This window comes from Mauremys mutica, chromosome 7 (assembly GCF_020497125.1).
Source record: "Mauremys mutica isolate MM-2020 ecotype Southern chromosome 7, ASM2049712v1, whole genome shotgun sequence".
NCBI classification, from domain to species: domain Eukaryota; kingdom Metazoa; phylum Chordata; order Testudines; family Geoemydidae; genus Mauremys; species Mauremys mutica.
Genome location: NC_059078.1, coordinates 120,612,588 through 120,632,424, shown reverse-complemented (window position 1 = coordinate 120,632,424; position 19,837 = coordinate 120,612,588).

Genomic DNA, 19,837 nt, shown 5'->3' with positions numbered 1-19,837 from the left:
TTCTTGTCCAGGAACCAGCTGCAAGTGGCAATTGCCATGAAGCCGCCCTTGTGATGTTTCTGGCTCAGCGCTACACCCTGTTCTCTCCAAGGTATCCGAATGAAATGTTTTGGCTCCTTTGCAGAACCTCCAAATGTTGTGTGATGGCTCATCCATCTGTAGGAGAGGCTAAACTAAAGGGACGGGGGGTGAGGGACAGGGCGCAGGGGAAGAAGAGGGTAGGCAAGGCAGGTGTGGCGTGAAGCGAAGGTGAAGAGATGGGGAGGGTTGGAACAAACAGCCAATCAGCTCAGGGCAGAAAAAGCCAAGTCCAAGCTCTGAATGTCCAGAGATCCCTGCCGTGGCTGTTTCTGCTCCTTCCAGCTGGAGTCTCTGGCTGGCTCCAGGGGGCAGCGGGGAGCCACCACCTGGGTCCTAGTGGTCTGAGAGTGGGGGAGGTCTCTGGGTCCAGTGGGGTGCAGGAGAAAAGGGTAACCCCAGCTGGGGCTCTTTATACCCACGCTTCCCTCCTCTGGCTGCTTCTGTCCCGACTGCCTGGAGTGTCTGGCTCTGGCCTTAATGTAAGTACTAGTAATAACTCTATGCCTTTATGGCAGCTTTCATCAGAGGCAGGCCGAATGCTTTACGAGAGAAGGGCCAGAACTGTTCCCTCCAGCTGAGGAAACTGAGGCCCAGAGTGTTAAACTGGTTGGAGGTCACCGTGTGCGTCCGTGATGAAGCTGGGAATAGAGCCCGTGCCTCCTGCCTCCCATTCCTGTGGTTCCCCTATGCCAGGCTGCCTCCCTCGCAAGCTCTGCAGTATTATCCATCATTTGTATTTCTCCTATCTCAAAACAACGTATGGCTCTAGTACGTATTTTCTGTGCACTAGGCACTTTGCTAAAGGCCACTTTCCCCTCCTCCTCCTCCCCTTCCCCAGTGACTCACATAAAGAAGATGATTTTATGTCCCCCAGTGAAAGTGTGATGTCCAATCCGCTACTAATGGCAAATGCATCTACAAGCTGTCAGAAAATAGCTACGCCAAGAAATTGTTCTGTCCGCTATTGTTCTACAGCAGACGCAAGAACAACAGCACAGCAGTTGTCTTCCTCTGTTTGCTGCTCCTCTCCCACCCCATAATCAATCGGTTGGTTTCCATACTATTACCTGGTTGACTCTTCCACAGCTGCTGCGCTGCTGTAGACACAGCTTTCTAAACCCCAGAGGTCCCAGACAACTGTCTCACTCTCTGCCTCTATCCCATCCTCCAACACTTTCACCGGCTTCCTATCCATCTCCAAATCCTATTCACGCCCCGTTCACCCACACTCAGCAAGCTCAGGCCTAGGCTGATTCTCTTGACTCTCCACGTCCAAAGGTACTATTTCACTGATGCTATCCCATCTGTCTGGAGCTTTTCACCCCTTCTGAGTCACAGCCTCTCTCCAAATGGCACTATCAGACTTCCTTTCCTCTTTGGCACAGCAGGGGTTGTGTGAGGCATTTTGTGGCCTGGTGGGAGAAGGATCCTTAATAAACATAAGCTGTTATCTTCTAGAGCCATTAATCCTCACTTCCAGTGTGACGTGGTACCAGTAAGGAACAGTCGCAGCTCAGGAGGTATACGTGTTAATCCCCCTGAGAAGCCCGGATTTAGCCCCTGTTAACAGTGAGTCAAATCAAGTCCTGGCGTAAGCAAGTGCAACACTATGCTTACCCCCACCCCCGTTGAGCTTGGCCTTTGAACCTTGTGAGCAACAGCTATATGAAAAGCATTTGAGAACTGTTGTTTGACTTGCCAATAAGGGTTTTTTTTTCCTATCACAAGTCACATTCTAGCAGCTCCCCGGGCTTTTACAAGGGTTAGAAGTCTGACTATGGAGAGAGGTTGGTGAAAGTTCATGCACCTCTCGCACTGATGTTCATTAACTGGTTTTAAGGAAGGTCTATATTGTTCTGTGGTGATGGCGGCAATAGATTTTTTCCCTATTTTATATGATTATGGGCCTTCGCATTGCAGAAGCTACACCACTGAGGCTGTTTTCACTAAAAAACAGGTGTATTTTTACAGTGAGTTAGTTATCTCAGTGTGAAATCCTAGTGGAGATAGGGCAATATAGTTTTTACCTTGACTAGCTACCTTGAGGTAAACTTAGGGGTCTAGAGTTAAACTGGACTAGCTACATCAAGGTTAAAAATTACCTGCACTTGGTTTCCACTGGGATTTTACATCAAATTAACTATAATTCCACTCTTTTTGCAGTGAAGCCATAGCCTGAGTGTGACCTACTTTAGTTGTTTATTTTTTAATTCCTTGCTTTCCCTTGGAGACAATTTTCAGGAGACAAAAACTGAATGAACATGGTTCTCTGCCAATATTGTAATTCGTATGTTAAAAATAACACTCTGGGCACCGAAAATTCAAAGGACCAAATTCACACTAGGCATAACTCAGTGAAAGGCAATGGAGTGCCACCCAGCAGGAGTTTGACCCCTTGTTCATGGGGCCGTGCTAATTGGAAGGGAAAGACAAAATCTTCTCATTCTTTTGGGAGGAAAAGCAAGAATGAATTTATAGAGCCACATAAATCTGGAAGTAAGATTTTTGGCAGGGGAGGTGTTACCACCACCACACATTACACTTCCCTGACATTTGCTTTATCACATTGCAGGCTTTCTCTGAGACATGAGTAAGTCCTCTAAATAAGGAATATGAAAAATAGCTCATGAGATAGGTTGAGTCATCGAAGTAAATCAAATGAAGTGCTGGTACTTGAGTTTCAGTTGTAAAGTCCCACTTTATTTCATATTCATATTATAAATGATGGGGCCATTTCATGCCGATTCCATCTCAACTTAAAAATTGTAAGTACTCAGCCATTCATGAGGCATTAAGGATTATGAGATAAATTCAGTTTTCCATTACCAGTTATGATGCATTTCTCTGCCCTGGCTGCGTACGTAATGTACGAAGTGTACAGGTACATGCAACGAATATAAAGGCTACAGAACAAAACAGCCTCTATGCTCATGTCCTAAATGTTCAGCTGTTGTTTCAACTTTGTTCTCATGAGGGTTTGTGTCAGTAAAATATCCCTTTAAGGTGGGGTTTTCAGAAGCGGTCAGGAGTGGCCTAACAGCTCATATTGAAATCAGTGGGAGGGTTTTTTTAATTATTAATTATTTGCATTAAGAGCTCTAATCATGGACCAGGATCCCATTGTGCTAAGTTCTGCGTACACAGAACAAAAAGACGGTCCCTGCCCCAAAGAGCTTTCAATCTAAGTATAAGACAAGAGACCATAGGTGGATACAGACCAGCAAAAAAAAGGAGCACATGGAAACAATGAGACAATATTGCATGATAGGCAGTCGTCTCAGTATACCAGTTGGACAGCACATCATTAGTTCTTCCAGTGGCTTCAGTGGGAGAAGAGTTAGGCCAATGCCGAGCAGGTGAAAATCCCACCCTTAATATACTTTTCTCTCCATTTGCCTCAATTAACTTTTCAGCAAAGTACGTTACGTGGTCATCGTTCCCAACCTTGAAGTCCCTGGGCTACTCGTGTTGAAAAGTTACTCACGTGGGCAGGTGTTTACAGCTCTGGGCCCTGTGTCCCCAAAGCAAAGCTGGATTGTGGGTTTTTTTCCGTGTACCTATTCTTTTTGTTAAACAAATGACTTGTGGTTTATGCCTGTCATCAAGTGACACTCAGTTTCTGAGCTTTCTGTGCAAGGCTGACAGCATTGGATAACGAGTCAGCAATAGTCCTTAAACTTACACTGGATTCCACTGATAGGACCTAACCCAAAACCCATTGTGAGCAGTGGGAGTCTTTCCATTGATTTAACTAGGCTCTGGGTAAGGCATATGGCAAAAGAATCTCACCCCATCCCCCGAATAGCTTTACTTTAAAAGTGGGTCCCTGTAACTGGAATTCTGATTTGTGCTGTATTTCTAATTAGTTATTTTTATAGAACTCCGACTAGAGAGAACCACACCCAGGAACCACTGTTTTTTGAGTGTCTACATTAGCACTTGCAATCATGTTAATTAAGTCAAGCTAATTGAAAACCAATTCATTGGATTTAAAATATAACCAAAAGCTGTGGCCTAGGCAAGCCTGGAGGTGACTACTTAAAGGAGTGATTTAATTTAAAAAAAAAAAAAAAAAAAAAAAAAAAAAAGGTTACTTAAGCATGGTAGATTTCTAACAAAGATGGAGTAAACTTGTGCTTGTTACTTTTAGGGACGCTTTGAATCCTAAGAACTGTGGTCTCTTGTGCAATGTTCACAGTGCCCTCAAACAATTGACAAAGAGGGAGGACGTTTCTGTGGTTAACGTACAGGGCTAGGAGTCAGGTGAGCTGGGAGCAGTTCTGGGTTCTGCCACTGATTCCCTGGGCAACCTTGGGGATCTCATTCAGACTCTGGTCTCATCTCATAATAGTGATACCTACTTCTGAGCGGAGCTTTGAAGCTTTATTCATAGATTATAAAGCCAGAAGGAAACACTGTGATGATCTAGTCTGACCTTCTGTCTAGCACAGGCCATAGGACTTCCCTGAATTAATTCTTGTTTGAACAAGAGCCTATCTTTTAGAAAAACATCAATGTTTGCAAAGCACTTTGAGACAGAAGGTGCTATAGAAGTGTAAAGTGCTATTATTTATTAAGTTCTGTCCTCCCAGTCCCTGAACCCATATGTTCAATAAGAGATAAGATTGTTAATGTTCAACTGATTTTGTTTCCAGTATATGTTTTACTTCAAATCAAAAACATCACGCCGTACTTTATAAAATAGTTTACTAAACTACAGGGCATGCCAGCCCCTCTACCAGTAAGTCGACAATGCAAAGCCCTGAGTGGGTGGTAAAAAGTCTGTGGGCTACAGAATGCTAATGCCTGGACATGGTTCAGCTTCCTAAATCCAGCTGTGAACAGCAGCTGTTTTTCTGGCTGCCAGCATGACATACGCAGGCGGATATGCTTCGGCGCATTGATCAGGGGGCCACTTGTAGGGGGGGAATTAAAATGGGAGAGCATATTAGTCTGCGTGCTATTGAGCTTGAAGTGGCTTCTCACGGTTCTGATGACTAAACCCAGCTGTGAAGAGTACTTGCTTTTCTGGAGTTTAGCATGACGGCTGGTGAGGATGTGCTTCAAAAAAATGTGTGTGAGAGAGAAAGTGTGCATGTGGGGCGGGGGGAGGGGGGCAGGAGGAGGTGTCAGGAAACCTGCCAGGAAGAGAGAAATTGAATGCTTTTGAGTAATCTTGCATTGCATTGCCTGAATGTCTGACTTGCTGGTGTGTGGGAAAGGGTCACCAAGACAAGTGAGAGGTGTCTGCAGACATTAGTAGAAAGGTGCCAAGTCTTCCACCTCAGATGTTTTCCCCATCTTGGCCTCCTTTCCCACTTCCTTCTCCTTCAGCCCTCTCCCGAGAGCCAACAGAGAATCCTCTTCTGTGGAAATTCCTGCTTCAGGAAGGAGGCTGGGAATTTTGATGGAGGCAGAGAGGAAGGAGGGGTGGGGTGGGAAAAGGGGTTCAGGAAACGAGGCAACAACAAATGACTAAAACAAAGTAAGAAGACAAAGCTAGCAATCCCTGACTCCCTGAAACGCTCTAGCTCAGCAGAGAGACGATTCCTGTAGGCTTCATCAATGGACAAGAAAATGATATTGAGATGACAGAAAGTATCAATAGCTCCACTGTAGACTACAAAGGTGACCCCCACTGAAGTCGGTGTAAAAGAGGGCAGAATTTGGAGCGAACACCTTTTGATTTCTGTAATTTATTACCCAAATACTGCCTTGTCCCAGTTAACTCTGTAAAGCATTTTGAGATGCAATTTGTGTGAGAATCTTTCTATAAAATAAAGCTGCGTTACCAGTTAGCTATAGAAAAATGTACAAACGCATGGTGATTGTGCTAAGTCACTTCCTTGCAGAGGTGAAAGAGTGCCCAGAAAAAGTAATTTGGATGCCTATGATGAGTTGGATTGAATGAAACTTGTCACTTTCAGCAGTACTAGTAAGACAGAGGCAATGTTTACAAGATAAGGGTATGTCTACACTACCCGCCGGATTGGCGGGTAGCAATTGATTTATGGGGGATCAATATATCACGTCTCATCTAGATGTGATATATCGATCCCCGAACGTGCTCCTGTCGACTCCGGAACTCCACCAGGGCGAGAGGCGGTAGCAGAGTCGACAGGGGGAGCTGCAGCCGTCGATCCCGCGCCGTGAGGACTGGAGGCAAGTCGAAATAAGCTACGTCGACTTCAGCTACACTATTCCCGTAGCTGAAGTTGTGTATCTTACATCGACCCCCCACAGTGTAGACCAGGCCTAAGAGAGGAAGTTGCTCTTTCCTTTGCCTTCCCTGGGAAGGAGTAGTGAGATAAGAGTGCTAAGTAATGTTGCCATCAAGGCTCAGGGAGACAGAGGACCAAACCGCTCCCAGGTGTAACACTGGGGTAGTTAGCTGCCAGGATCAGACTGCAACTCATCTTTGTTTCCCTTTGATCTTCAAAGGATGAAAATAAATTTCACCCATTTTGAGGGCCACTCAGCTGCCCATAAAGGATGCTGCTGTTTGTGGGATCCAATTAGTGCCAATTATAAAACGGCGCCTCTGCCTTGGCATTAAAATGCCTAACAAAACTTCAACTGCCATTTCAAGATGCTGATTTTGGTTCCATCCATGTGTTTGATCTGGGAAGCTTGTGATTTTATGGATCTGGGTGTATGATCATCACTTGATCAAAAGGGGAGTTAGATCCAGGTAGAATAACATGATTCCAGATGTAATGTAGAGGCCAATCTGACATTCTGGTGGATGTAAGAGGGTGACCCAAAATTGGGCTTGAAGTGGAAACTCAGAACATAAGAATGTCCAAACTGGGTCAGACCAATGTTCCAGCTAGTCCGGTATCCTGTTTTCCAACAGTGGCCAGTGCCAGATGCTTTAGAGGGAAGGAACAGAATAGGGCCATTATGGAGTGATAAATCCCCTGTTGTCCAGTCCCAGCTTCTAGTAGTCAGAGGTTTAGGGACACCCAAAGCATGAGGGTTGCATCCCTGACCATCTTAGCTAATATCCATTGATGGACCTGTCCTCCATGAATTTATCTAATTCTTTTTTGAACCCAGTTATAGTTTTGGCCTTCACAACATCCCCTGGCAATGAGTTCCACAGGTTGACTGTGCACTGTGCGAAGAAGTACTTCTTTATATTTGTTTTAAACCTGCTGCCTATTAATTGCATTGGGTGACCACTGGTTCTTCTGTTATGTGAAGAGATTAAATAACACTTCCTTATTCACTTTCTCCACACCAGTCATGATTTTATAGACGTGTCTTCCTTCTGAGTCGTCTCTTTTCCAAGCTGAACAGTCCCAGTCTTTTTAATCTCTCCTCAGAGGGAAGCTGTTCCAGACCCCGAATCATTTTTGTTGCCCTTCTCTGTACTTTTTCCAATTCTAATGTATCTTTTCTGAGATGGGGTGCCCAGAACTGTACTCAGTATTCAAGGTGTGGGGTTATAATGGATTTACATAGTGGCATTATGATATTTTCTGTCTTATTATCTATCCTTTTCCTAATGGTTCCTAACATTCTGCTAGCTTTTTTGGCACTGCTGTACATTGAGCAGATGTTTTCAGAGGACTGTCCATAATGACTCCAGGATTTGTTTCTTGAGTGATAACAGCTAATTTAGACCCCATCGTTTTATATGTATAGTTGGGATTATGTTTTCCAATGTGCATCACTTTGCATTTATCAACATTGAATTTCATCTGCCATTTTGTTACCCAGTTTTGTGAAATCCCTTTGTAACTCTTCACAATCTGCTTTGGACTTAACTAGCCTGAATAATTTTGTATCGTCTGCAAATTTTGCAATCTCACTGTTTACCCCTTTTTCCAGATCATTTATGAATATGTGGTCCCACCCAGTGCAGATCCTTGGGGAACCCCACTGTTTACCTCTCTCCACTGTGAAAACTGACCAATTATTCCTACCCCTGGTTTCCTATCTTTTAACCAGTTACCGATCCATGAGAGGACCTTCCCTCTTATCCCTGGGTGCTATTTGCTTAAGAGCTTCTGGTGAGGGACCTCAGATTTAACATTAATACAAAAGCTTCCTTTCAAGGAACCAATGAGTGGGCACTGGGATGGGAAGAGGGACTTTTCTGTGTTTCTTAGCTTCCTGTGGAAGTCAAATGCCCTGTTAGCTGAATCAGTAAGAAATGAGCTGGCATCTGAAGACAAACAAACAATCAAAACTCTGCCCTTTAATTATATGGCACTGGTTGAGCTCATGCACATAAACTTTCCTCCTCCTCCTCATCCCACAGCTCATCTTACCACACATGACTCTCCTAGGGATTTTCAGACACTTCTCTGTGGCAGCATGCTGGTTTCCTTACAGGCTGAGGTGTCACCACAGCCCATTGTTAGAGCATATCCCTGCGCAGCCAGGAACGGGGGATGGGGTTTCAAAATATCTCTTAGGTTAAGCAGCCCACTGGCTGGTGGATTTGCAGCTGACATCAGCCCAAAGGAGACACCTACAGAACCTGGAAATGTGCCCGTCCTTCCCTTAGATAGTTACTGGATTTCCCACAGGCCTTCACCCACCATTCCACAGTGTCTGAAAATGAGTCTTTTCCAGACACGGTTTCAGTGCAAGTGGTGATCATGCAGCTGTAAAGTTTTCATTCAAGTTCACTAGTTCTCTCCTTTATATCAGGAAGTCTTGCAATTGCTTGTTCAGCTTGCTGAGCATCTTGGTGTGGGGAAATTCTCTGTAAGTGAATAAGGCTACTGTTATCATGATTATTATTATGACAAGGAACAGCTCATCCCCATTCCCACTCCCCGGGGCACTCCCTGAGTACACTAATGGCAGATGTACAGATCCAATCTCCAGAAATATAGGACCTGTCAGTAATGCGGATATTTGCCTTGATGCAGGTACACTGCTGCTAAACCAGCACAACCCCCCGCCACCTTCCCAGGCAGAGGTTCTGCACCAGTGTAACAAAGTGCTTATACCATTGTAGCACACTGGTTAGAAACCAGGGTTAGTCCCTGCCCTTGCTAGCCCAATTTTACACCACATCCACATGGGGGTTTGCACTGATGTAGCTACCCTAGTACAAATATCCCCAATATAGACAGGCCCTTAAACTAGGTCCCAGGATGTACTTCACCCTGGAAATGGGAGTAGCATGGAATGCCTTGCATTGCCCTCGGCAATCACCAAAGTGTATGCACCTGAGCCAAGGGACATTTTTTTTCTTGTAGACTCTGTGATCACAATGTGCCTCAATGATTGCGATACCCAGAAAGTTCCATGGGGCAGCCAGGGCCGGGGGTGCTTGTGTAGGAGAGCTAGCTAGAGCAGTGGTTCCTGATCACTGGTGAATGCATAGATACATCAGTCTTTTGTGCATGTTGCTCTAGGCTCCTCCTCTCTGTCTGAATAATAGGCCCCCGGGCAGAGCTCAATGCACTGCTGCATGCCTCCCATCAGCCACCCATCTGTAGTAGAGGCACAGGTCGGTGAGGTGACTTGCCCCAGGTCTCACAGCTAAGCTGAGAATACAACCCAGGTCTTCTGAGTGCTGGTCCTGTTCCCTAGCCACTGGCCCGCACTGCCTCTCCCATGAGCCATAAGTCTTGCAAATGGCAGAAGGGGTTGGCGCAGCCCAGGCTCTGTCGTCGGGAGACACAATGAATGGGAGGAGGGAAGGAAATAGCTAGTGCCGATGCAGTCCTAGGGTATGTCTTCACAGCAGCGTTCACTTGGCCATGCTGTGAAATAACACTAGAGCTGCTGGGGCCACACTGACTGTGACACTAGAACACATGGGCACAACCCATGGCTCTTAGCTCGGCAATAAGCTGAGCCGCTTTATGAATTCTTTCCCAGGGAACTGTGAACGAGCTTGTCTCTCTGGTCTAGCACACAAGAGGAACTGTGGTAAGGTATTAGAGTAGTGTATCTATACTGAATGGTTGTGCTAGATCAGGGGTCGGCAACCTTTCAGAAGTGGTGTGTTGTGTCTTCATTTATTCACTCTAATTTAAGGTTTTGTGGGCCAGTCATACATTTTAACATTTTTAGAAGGTCTCTTTCTATAAGTCTATAATATATAATTAAACTATTGTTGTACGCAAAGTTAATAAGGGTTTTAAAATATTTAAGAAGCTTCCTTTAAAATTAAATTAAAATGCAGAGCCCCCCAGACCGGTGGCCAGGACCTGGGCAGTGTAAGTACCACTGAAAATCAGCTCACGTGCCACCTTCAGCATGCATGCCATAGGTTGCCTACCCCTGTGCTAGATGCTGATGAGTGGTGCCCACTCAGGTTTTAGCCTGTAACCTTCTTGGGCCAGGCAACTTGAGTAAAAAACACCACTGCACGTGAGCTAAGAGGTTTCAGGTGTAGGTGGGCCTCAAGTTAGGGGCAGCCTCTCAGTTATAACGCAAGTTATCTTTGCAGTGAAGCTAAGTCCTCAGTCCGATCATCTGCTAGAGATGACTGAAAAGATTGAGAACCACTGTGTAGGGGTTAATACTATTTGGATCCGATCCAGTGAGGTGCTGAGGATCTTGTGTATACTCAATGCACTATCATGTCGGGGAAAGTGGGGGTGGGGGGAGGGAGGGGAGGTTAGTCTGAACATAGCAGGATCCGGCCCTTCACTTGTTTTTTTTTAGAGAGTTCTAGGTGGAAATAAATTTCTCTGGGTCAAAACTTGAAGCAATAGCTTCTCCTTCACAAAAGTTGCAAACATTTTGTCCGTGTTTAATTTACAAGCCTAGAAAAAAATATAGAAACCCCTCTGGTTTTTGCCAGCTAACATCAGGCCTTTAAACATCAACTTTGTGTAGGAAATATGCTGTGGGATTTCACCTGCGCCACCTGCTGGTAGAAATCCATTACATGTGTTCAGAATTATCTCTGAGCTCTGTATTTAATTTCTTATTGGTGTACGGTTTGCCTCAGACAATTAGGGAAACATGCAATCCTTTAATTGAGCCACAAGCCATATTTTATTGATATGTGTTGTGTTGAAAGGCAATGAGCAGAAAAAGTGCCTTCCCCCTAATAAACATTCAAAACATTTGGACATCGACAATACAATGTATCATTTTTAAAGTAACTATTTCCCTAATATGTAATTGATTATTATTATTTCTAAAGTATTCTAAAGTATACTAAATGCTATTACAAATTTTGTTTAAAAAGCATAAGAAGTAAATACTGGTGTAAGCAGAATTGGAACCCAGGTAATCCCAAACCAGGGGGAATAACTGGGAAGACACTGCTCGCACTTGCAGCAACGCAGAAAACCACATGAGGAAATTCAAATTAATACCAGCCCTGTCTGTTGTGTGACGCATTGCCACCTGCTGGATGGTGGTTTTAAGTCTGCAGCGCAATAATCTCCATTTTTTTTCAAAATATACTTGACTTCCTGATGTCTAGGGCACTAATTTAACTACACATGTGAGTTCATACGTATACACCCAGCAGGGAAGAGAGCAAAATAGTAGCGTTATCACTAGTTTTCATAGGCACACGAGTTTCTGTGCTGGAAAGCACTAAACAAATTGCTGTGTGGAGATCATTTTCTGAGGTTTTTACCAAGGGAGGCTGCCACAGGAAAGAAATGTGAAGACTTACCCTGCCATTAAACAGTCAGCTGAAGAAAAATGTTGTGATGGGTTGGGCTAAACCTCATTGAAACTCAGGGGTGCAACAACCACCTTTCATGTAGGATCAGTGTAAGAAACTGTTAAGCTCCTTTATGGAACCAGATAGCTGAAACAAATAGGAGCCTCTACCCAAAACAAAGATACAGTCAAGGCACACACCTGGGCGGAGGGGGTTTTATTGGGTAGTGTTAATAGAGGTGTGTATGAGCGAGAGAAACCATGAGAAACACCATAGAGACAGAGATAAAGAAGGAGTAGAAAACCAAAGACCCAACCTGAACACGCAGAGCATGGCCCTGAGAAAAGTGGAGAACTTTTTGGGCTAAGTTCTGGTTAAAAGAGGCTTGTAGGAACTGTGAGCAAAGAAACTGTCTCTTGTTGTTTGATTCCTCTTGTGTTAAGGGAAACAGGACTATGAACATTTTTATTGTAAATAAACAGGAGTGCATCAAAGATATCTGTCTCCATCATCAATTTCTCCTCCAAACCAAAACAACCCCCAGCACCCCAAATTTTGGCAAAATGCTCTGGACAAAAAGGAATAACTGTAAACTATATTCTATGAAAAATTAAGAGAAAGTATGAGTCCCACTATGGATATTAAGAAGCAGTTAGAATGAGAAGACACCTTTGTATACCGGGTTTTTAAAATGGTTGGGGAGAATACCAAACTATTGTTTAACAGCAACCTTAAGGGCAATTTTCGTAAGTATTCTTCAGCAACGTGTGCTTCAGTGGTCTGCTTGCCATTTTAGAAGCAGCAGCTCCTGGAGGAAACTTTTTGACCTTTTTTTCCCATCGTGCATGATAAATGGTCCGCAATGATGCCCCATAACAGTGCTGTTAATCAAGCTTCACTGTGGTAATGTATTCAGATATTTAACACTCTTCAAAAGGGAGACTTTTCTATAATTATGGAAATTTAATATTTCTATTTGATCATTTTAATGAGACTAATATTGTGCTCTTAAAATTTTGTATGTATTTTGCTAAGTTTTCTCTGAATAGTGTTGAACTGCAGATCTTTGCTGGCCGGAGTTGGTGGATTGCACACTGAGAATCTTAACTCTTTCTGTATCAAGTGCCTACATGGGGTGATGAATTTCTAAAACGAAGCTGTTGTTAATGAAGAAAGAGAAAGCAAGATTGACTAAAGACTCCCTTAAAAATATGATCGGCTTTAACAAAGTTGAATAATGTAGCCTTAACCCTTTATATTGTTCAGTGACACTATTAAGTTCTGACTTTTAAAATCAATGTTTTAAAATAACAGTTTAATATCTTAGGTAGTTTAAAATGTATGAATAATGAATTTTGATAGCTTTTTATCTAAATACACACACACACAAAATCCGCCGTTTTTATAAGATATTTACTGCGTCTCAAAAATTTGACAATAAAAACCAGAACTGGGAAGAGAATAAACACAGGAAAAGAGAAATCCTATTATATTCCTTTGCATTGAACTTGATTGGTCGAAGGGATAACTAGTGTATGTTTTTCACTTGTGGAATCCGAATGAATTAAATCGCCATGCCTACTTCCTGTCCCTTTTCTAATGCTAATGTTTAGTTCTAGTATATTTATAGAAATCCACCACTTGGAAAATAGGGCCATGAAAAAAGATGTATGCACTGCAGCACGTATTGAAAGAGCTGCATTGATGTGAACTCCACATGTAGTAAGCACTGATTATACGTTTGCAGGTACTTATTAAAGTGTGGTGTACTATGAGCTGCCATTTTGCTGTACTCCTACAGCAACAGCAGCACGACAGAATAAAGAAGTGACGCATCACACTTCAGTGGGGAGGGGGGACATTTCCAGCATGCTCTGCAAACAAAATGTAGTCACAAACCTCCAGGTCATCTTAATGCGAGGTGTGTAGCTAAAGCTCCATGCACTGAACAGAAAAATTATATTCCCCAGGTGTTTGAAGCACCCACCACTCCCTTGCTCCAGTTAGCACTCCTCACGCTCTTTTACAAATAGGGTAATTTTATAGCATGGGATGTTTGTCTCTGACCATCTTGGGTAATAGCCATTCATGGACCTATCCTCCATGAATTTACCTAATTCTTTTTTTAACCCAGTTTTTGGCCTTCACAACAGCCCCGGGCAACGAGTTCCACAGGTTGACAGTGCATTGTATGACAAAGTATTTCCTTACGGTTGTTTTAAATCCACTGCCTATTAATTTCATAGGGCGACCCACTGGTTCTTGCGTTATGTAAAGGGGTAAATAACACTCCCCTAGTCACTTTCTCCATGTCGTTCATGATTTTGAGGACTTCGCATATTCCCCCTCAGTCTTCTCTTTTCCAAGATAAACAGTCCCAGTTTTTTTAATCTCTACACATATGAAAGCTGCTCCATGCCTCTGACCAGTTTTGCTGCCCTTCTCTCTACTTTTTCCAGTTCTAATAAATCTTTTTTTGAGATGGGGTGACCAGAAGTGTAGACACACCATGGATTTATATAACAGCACTGTGATATTTGCTGTCTTATTAGCTACCCCATTCCTAATGCCTCCTAACAGTTAGCTTTTTAGATTGCTGATCCACACTGAGCAGATGTTTTCAGAGAACTATCCACCACGACTCCAAGTTCTCTTTCTTGAGTGGTGACAGCTCATTTAGACCCCATCATTTTGTACGTATAGTTGGGATTATATTTTCCAATGTGCGTTACTTTGCACTTATCAACATTGAATTCATCTGCCATTTTGTTGCCCACTCACCCAGTTTTGTAACATTCCTTTGTAACTCTTCACCAGTCTGCTTTGGACTTAACTGTCTTGAGTAATTTTGTATTGTCTGCAACCTTTGCCCCCACCCCCCGATCCCAACCAGCTCTAGTGGTGTATGATTATTGGGCTGATCAGGGGGTTGGGATCCAAGACTCTGACACTGACCTCAGGCAAAATCTCTTAACCTCTCTGTAGTTCAGTTCACACTTCTGTAAAATAAGGATTAAAAACTATTGTAGCACTCACATACCTCAGAGAGGTGCTGAGACTCTAAATTTAATAATGTACGTAAAGCCCTTTGAAATCCTAAAATGAAAGGTGCTTCTGCAAGTGCAACTTGTGCAAAGTTAATTTTTGCTTCTTAGTCCCATTGATTTTGGTAGTAATCTGAGTGTGTTAGCAGCATGTAGTGCAGAGGTGCTGAGTATGTCTGTAAACATCTCTTTCTGTAATTGTTCGTTCTTTGTTTATTGTGCAATGTGTTCTATTTTCTAAAGAAAGTGCAATAGACAATTTCTTTTAAAGGAATAGGTAAAATGTACTTCTGATGGATATTCATTAACAAACACTTTATTAAGGGGGAAATTAAGATGACTAGGTGCACTGGGGATGTTGACATTGATCAGAGGAAGTAATTTACCAGACTATTATTCTAGGAGAGGCAGGAACCAGCCAATTATGTTTTGAACAATTTTTCATTAATGAGAAAGCGGATAGCAATAGGGATTCTATTATACTGATACTTTAATTTTGATAACAGTTATAAGTTTTGAAGGGGCACAGTCAAGTTGAAAATGACATTTCCTTCTGAAAATCCCCTCCGCCCCCACTATTGTTATAAGTGACGTCTAAACTTACTGTAATTGAAAGAGATTAGAAGAAAACTATTTTCTCTTTCTTTGGTTTGTTTACTTTGTGCATTTGACAACACTTTGTTGAGTGGATCATTTGCTCTTTGGGAGATAAATGAGTGGGTATAGACTCAGGCTAGTCTTGCCTGGTCTATTTTTCCCAAGAATATGCACATCATTCCTGTTATTGCCTTGAACAAAGATGGATTAATAGCAAATGCTGCAGCAAAGCCAAGCGTGCTATTCACATGTAGAGCTTCAATTTCAGAACACTAGTGAAAGCAAATATGTTTGAACATCTTCAGTTAACCAATCTGGTTATCCAAACTATTGAAGGTCACTGCTTCCAGCTCTGAGTGTCTTAACCCCCAACACATTAAAAATCCTTTTCTACGAATGTGCACTTGGACTGTCTTTCAAAACACATAGGAGTTACCAGATCATATTCTCCATTGCTTCTCAGTGCACAACTGGAGGACCATGAATGTAGAGCTAGCCTAGCTGGCTAATGGAAGATCACTCCTGTGTAGGGGATGCTCTGGTGGATAGAGATGGTGCAGCAGCTTGTAAGCCAACTCTTCTCTGAGATGCTTAAGTACTGTAATGTGTGTGGCTGAAGGAAAGGGGGCATGGCCAGGGCTTCCCTATCCCTAGCAGCGCTTAGTTGCTGTATCAGTTCCTCTAGGGTTGTGTTAGCAGCGTGCATGGATTATACTGTTCTAATTTAAGTCAAGGGAGCTGATCCAAAATGCAGCTGCCCAGGATCAAGGAAATGCAAAGGTTAGTTTTACAATATCTTTACACACACACACCTGCTGTTGTATCACTGTTCTGAAACTTGCTAGTATAGCTGCAGCCATTGTGTAACTAGGACAGGGTATATAGATTGTTAGTGCTCTGGGGAGGAGGTTCCAGTCCTGTTCGTCCCCACACCACTGATCCAGACAGCAGCATGTTTTAATTTTGGGGGGCTGTGTGGGAGGGTAAATCACAGCAGGGGGCTAAGGGCTTGTCTACACTTGGAGCTGTTCAGGAGCAGCTCTTCCTGAATAATTCCATGTGGACACCCTTATTCTGGAATAAAGATGCCTTGTTCCTGTTTTGCTTAACACACGTAGATTGAGTGAAACAGGAGCAGGACAGTCTTATTCTGGAATAAGAGTGCCCACACATGGAGTTATTCAGGAAGCGCTGGTCAGTGTCTCAGCTGGGAGTACTTTCTTGAGCTGAATCAATCAGGTGCAGCTGTGACAACTTGGACTCAATCCTTTAAGGCAGTGGAAGGTGAGGGTGGAGCTGGATTATTTTTGATGGGGGATTGGGGATTTGTTGGCCTGGAGGGAAAGGGAGCTGTGGAGAGCTAACAGCTGTCTGGCATATGTTGTCTAGTTTTATATTGTTTGTTGGGAATATACAGCCTGTTGAGATGCATGAAGTGACTATGGTTACAGTCAGACTTCATTTTGTATTTTGTTTAACAAAAATCCTAATACATCAGAAAGTTCTGGGGGAGATCTGATCTGCTTGCACTGGGCCTCCTCTGGACTTTCTCTTTAGCCATTCTCCTAGCCTTGCTGTAGTAAATATTTTTAAACTTATTGCATTAAAAAAAGGACTACTGGTTTTAAGAACCCAAACAAGCCAAAAGGCCTGTTTTAAAGAGGCTCTTATCCTGCTTCTGTCACCATGGCATTGGAACAACTTGAGTACCGCACTTAAGACTTGGGGTAAGTAGATGCAATCCCAGAACAGTTAATGCTGTTACAAAGATCTAATTAGCCCAGAGAGTCTGATTTCTTGGCGTTAGTGCTAGTATTCTCAAATCAGAAGTTGCAAAACTTCTAAATTTAACACATGAATCTCTGAAAATGTATGATTACTTTATTCCTATTTTAGAAGGGAAACTGCTTACTACTACAAGCATTTAAGAATGGCCATACTGGGTCAGACCAATGGTCCATCTAGCCCAATATCCTCCTGTCTTATGGTGGTGGCCGCTGCCACATGTTTCAGAGGGAATGAACAGAATAGGGCAATTTATCGGGTGATCCAGCCCCTGTTGTCCAGTTCCAGCTTCTAGCAGTCAGAGATACAGGGGCACTCAGAGCACTGGGCATGTGCATCCTTGACTATCTTGGCTAATAGCCATTGATGGACCTTTCCTCCATGAATTTATCTAATTCTTCGTCGAACCCAGTTATACTTTTGGCCTTCACATTGTCGCCTGACAATGAGTTCCACAGGTTGCCTGTGCATTGTGCGAAGTACTTTCTTGTGTTTGTTTTAAACTGCTTTTAATTTCATTGAGTGACTCCTGGCTCTTGTGTTATGAGAAGTAAATAACACTTCCCTAGTCGTTTGCTCCATACCTTTTCATTATTGTAAGGATCTTTATCATTTTCCCCTTCAGTCATCTCTCTTCCAAGATGAACAGTCCCAATATTTTTAATCTCTCCACCCATGGAAGCTGCTCCAGACCTCTAATCAGTTTTGCTGCACTTATCTCAACTTTTCCAGTTCTAATATATCTTTTTTTTTTTGAGATGGGGTGCCCAGAACTGCACGCAGTAGTCCAGGTGTCCAAGGCATACCATGGATTTATAAAGTGGCATTATATTTTCTCTTATCTATCCCTTTCCTAATGGTTCCTAACAATTCATTAGCTTTTTTTTTGATTGCTGATGCACATTGAGTGGATGTTTTCAGAGAACTAAGCACGATGACTCCAAGCTCTCTTTTTTGAGTGGTAACAGCTCATTTAGACTCAGTGCAGATACAGCACCACCTACTGGTGGAGCTGCTATCTTTCTCTTAGTGTTTAGATATCATGATTTGTGATCCAGATGGCAATTCTCTGCAATATCCTTGAAAAACCTGATTGAATTAAGTTGAAATATCTTTGGGGGTACATTGTATTAAAGGCAAAGTTTATGTATTATTGTGGGCCAGGATAGTATGTAATCTCTTTGGGGGGGAGATGTGATCCAAGGCCTGGAAGTTCAAAGGTCTATATCAGGGGTCTCAAACTCAAATGACCACGAGGGCCACATGAGGCCTAGTACATTGGCCCAAATTACTGACACCTTTCTCCCTGCCCCGCCAGCCCTGGACCACCCCCACTCCACCCCTTCCATGATGCCCTGCCCCTGCCCCACCTCTTCCCACCCCTTCCCTGCCCCCATTCCAACCCTTTCCCCGAAATCCCCACTCCAACTCCATTCCCTCCCTGCCCCCAGAGGGAACAGGAAGGGTGTGGGGTGTGGCAGAGGCTCAGGGAAGGGAGTTGGGGTGTGGGGTGCAGGAGGGATGAGGGGTGCGGCAGGGGGCTCAGGGCAAGGAGTTGGGGTGTAGGAGGGGTGTGGCAGAGGGTCAGGACAGGAGATCGGAGTGCAGCAGGGGGCTCAGGGCAGTGGGTTGGGGTGCAGGGTGTGGCAGGGGGTTCAGGGCAGGGGGTTGGGGTGCAGCAGGTGGCTCAGGGAAAGGGGTTGGGGTGCAGGAGGGGTGCAGGGTGCAGCAAGGGGCTCAGGGCAGGGGGGTCAACTGCAGGAGTGGTTCGGGGGGCGGGCTCTGGCCTGGCGCGCACCAGGGGCAGGGCAGGCTGCCTGCCTGTCTGTCCTGCCCTCGCTCCGGAAAGCAGCTGGAACATGGGGGAGCAGGGGCACAGGGGTGTGTGTGTTGCTGTTGCTTCAGGCACCGCCCCCAGCATCTCCCATTGGCTGGGAATGGGGAGCCTGCACTGCCCCCAGTGTGCATCAGGCTGGAGCCATTCTAGGTAAACGCTGAAGGAGGGCGAGGGGCCTGCGAGAAGCCCGTGGGCTGCAGAAAATAACCTCGCGGGCTGCATGTTTGAGACCCTTGGTCTCAATTGAAAATGTGAGACAAGGTGGTGAATCTTTTATTGGACCAACTTCTGCAGTGAGAGAGAGCTGCTTTTGAGCCATACAGCTCTCCTTCAGGTCTGAAAATGTGGTTAAAATATTGAAAATGTAACCATCAATAATAGACTTCTGGAATAATACATGTTAAATGGATTTCCTGGGGAATATCTAGGGGGAGGTTAATGCAAATTCCCCACCTCTGATTAGGCAAAAATCCTGCCTGTTGAAGCTACACCATGAGGAGAAGGTCTTTGCAGATTACTTGTTCCTAGAGACTGGAGATCAAAGGCTTGAGATGTATAAAGAAATGGATGAACTGCCCAGCTGCTTGTTCTGGTTCTGAATCTGAGCTAGTAATGAACTTGGAACCATAGGGAAAACTCAGCTGTGGGTTTTGAACAACACCTACCAGAGCCCAAGGCTGAAACTGGGGTGACCCCTGGTAGCATGCATGGAGGTTCTTTTTAATGTTTTCCCTGTAATGCTTTCATCTTAAAAATTTAAGTGCTTGCTTAGGAAGACCTGTGTGTAACTTGTAATTGGGGGTAGTTATGGTGCATAGCCTTTGGAGAGAAAGCAAAGTGCAGACGCTAGCCTGTTTAGGCAGTCAGGCTTACTGGGAATATCACAGTGTA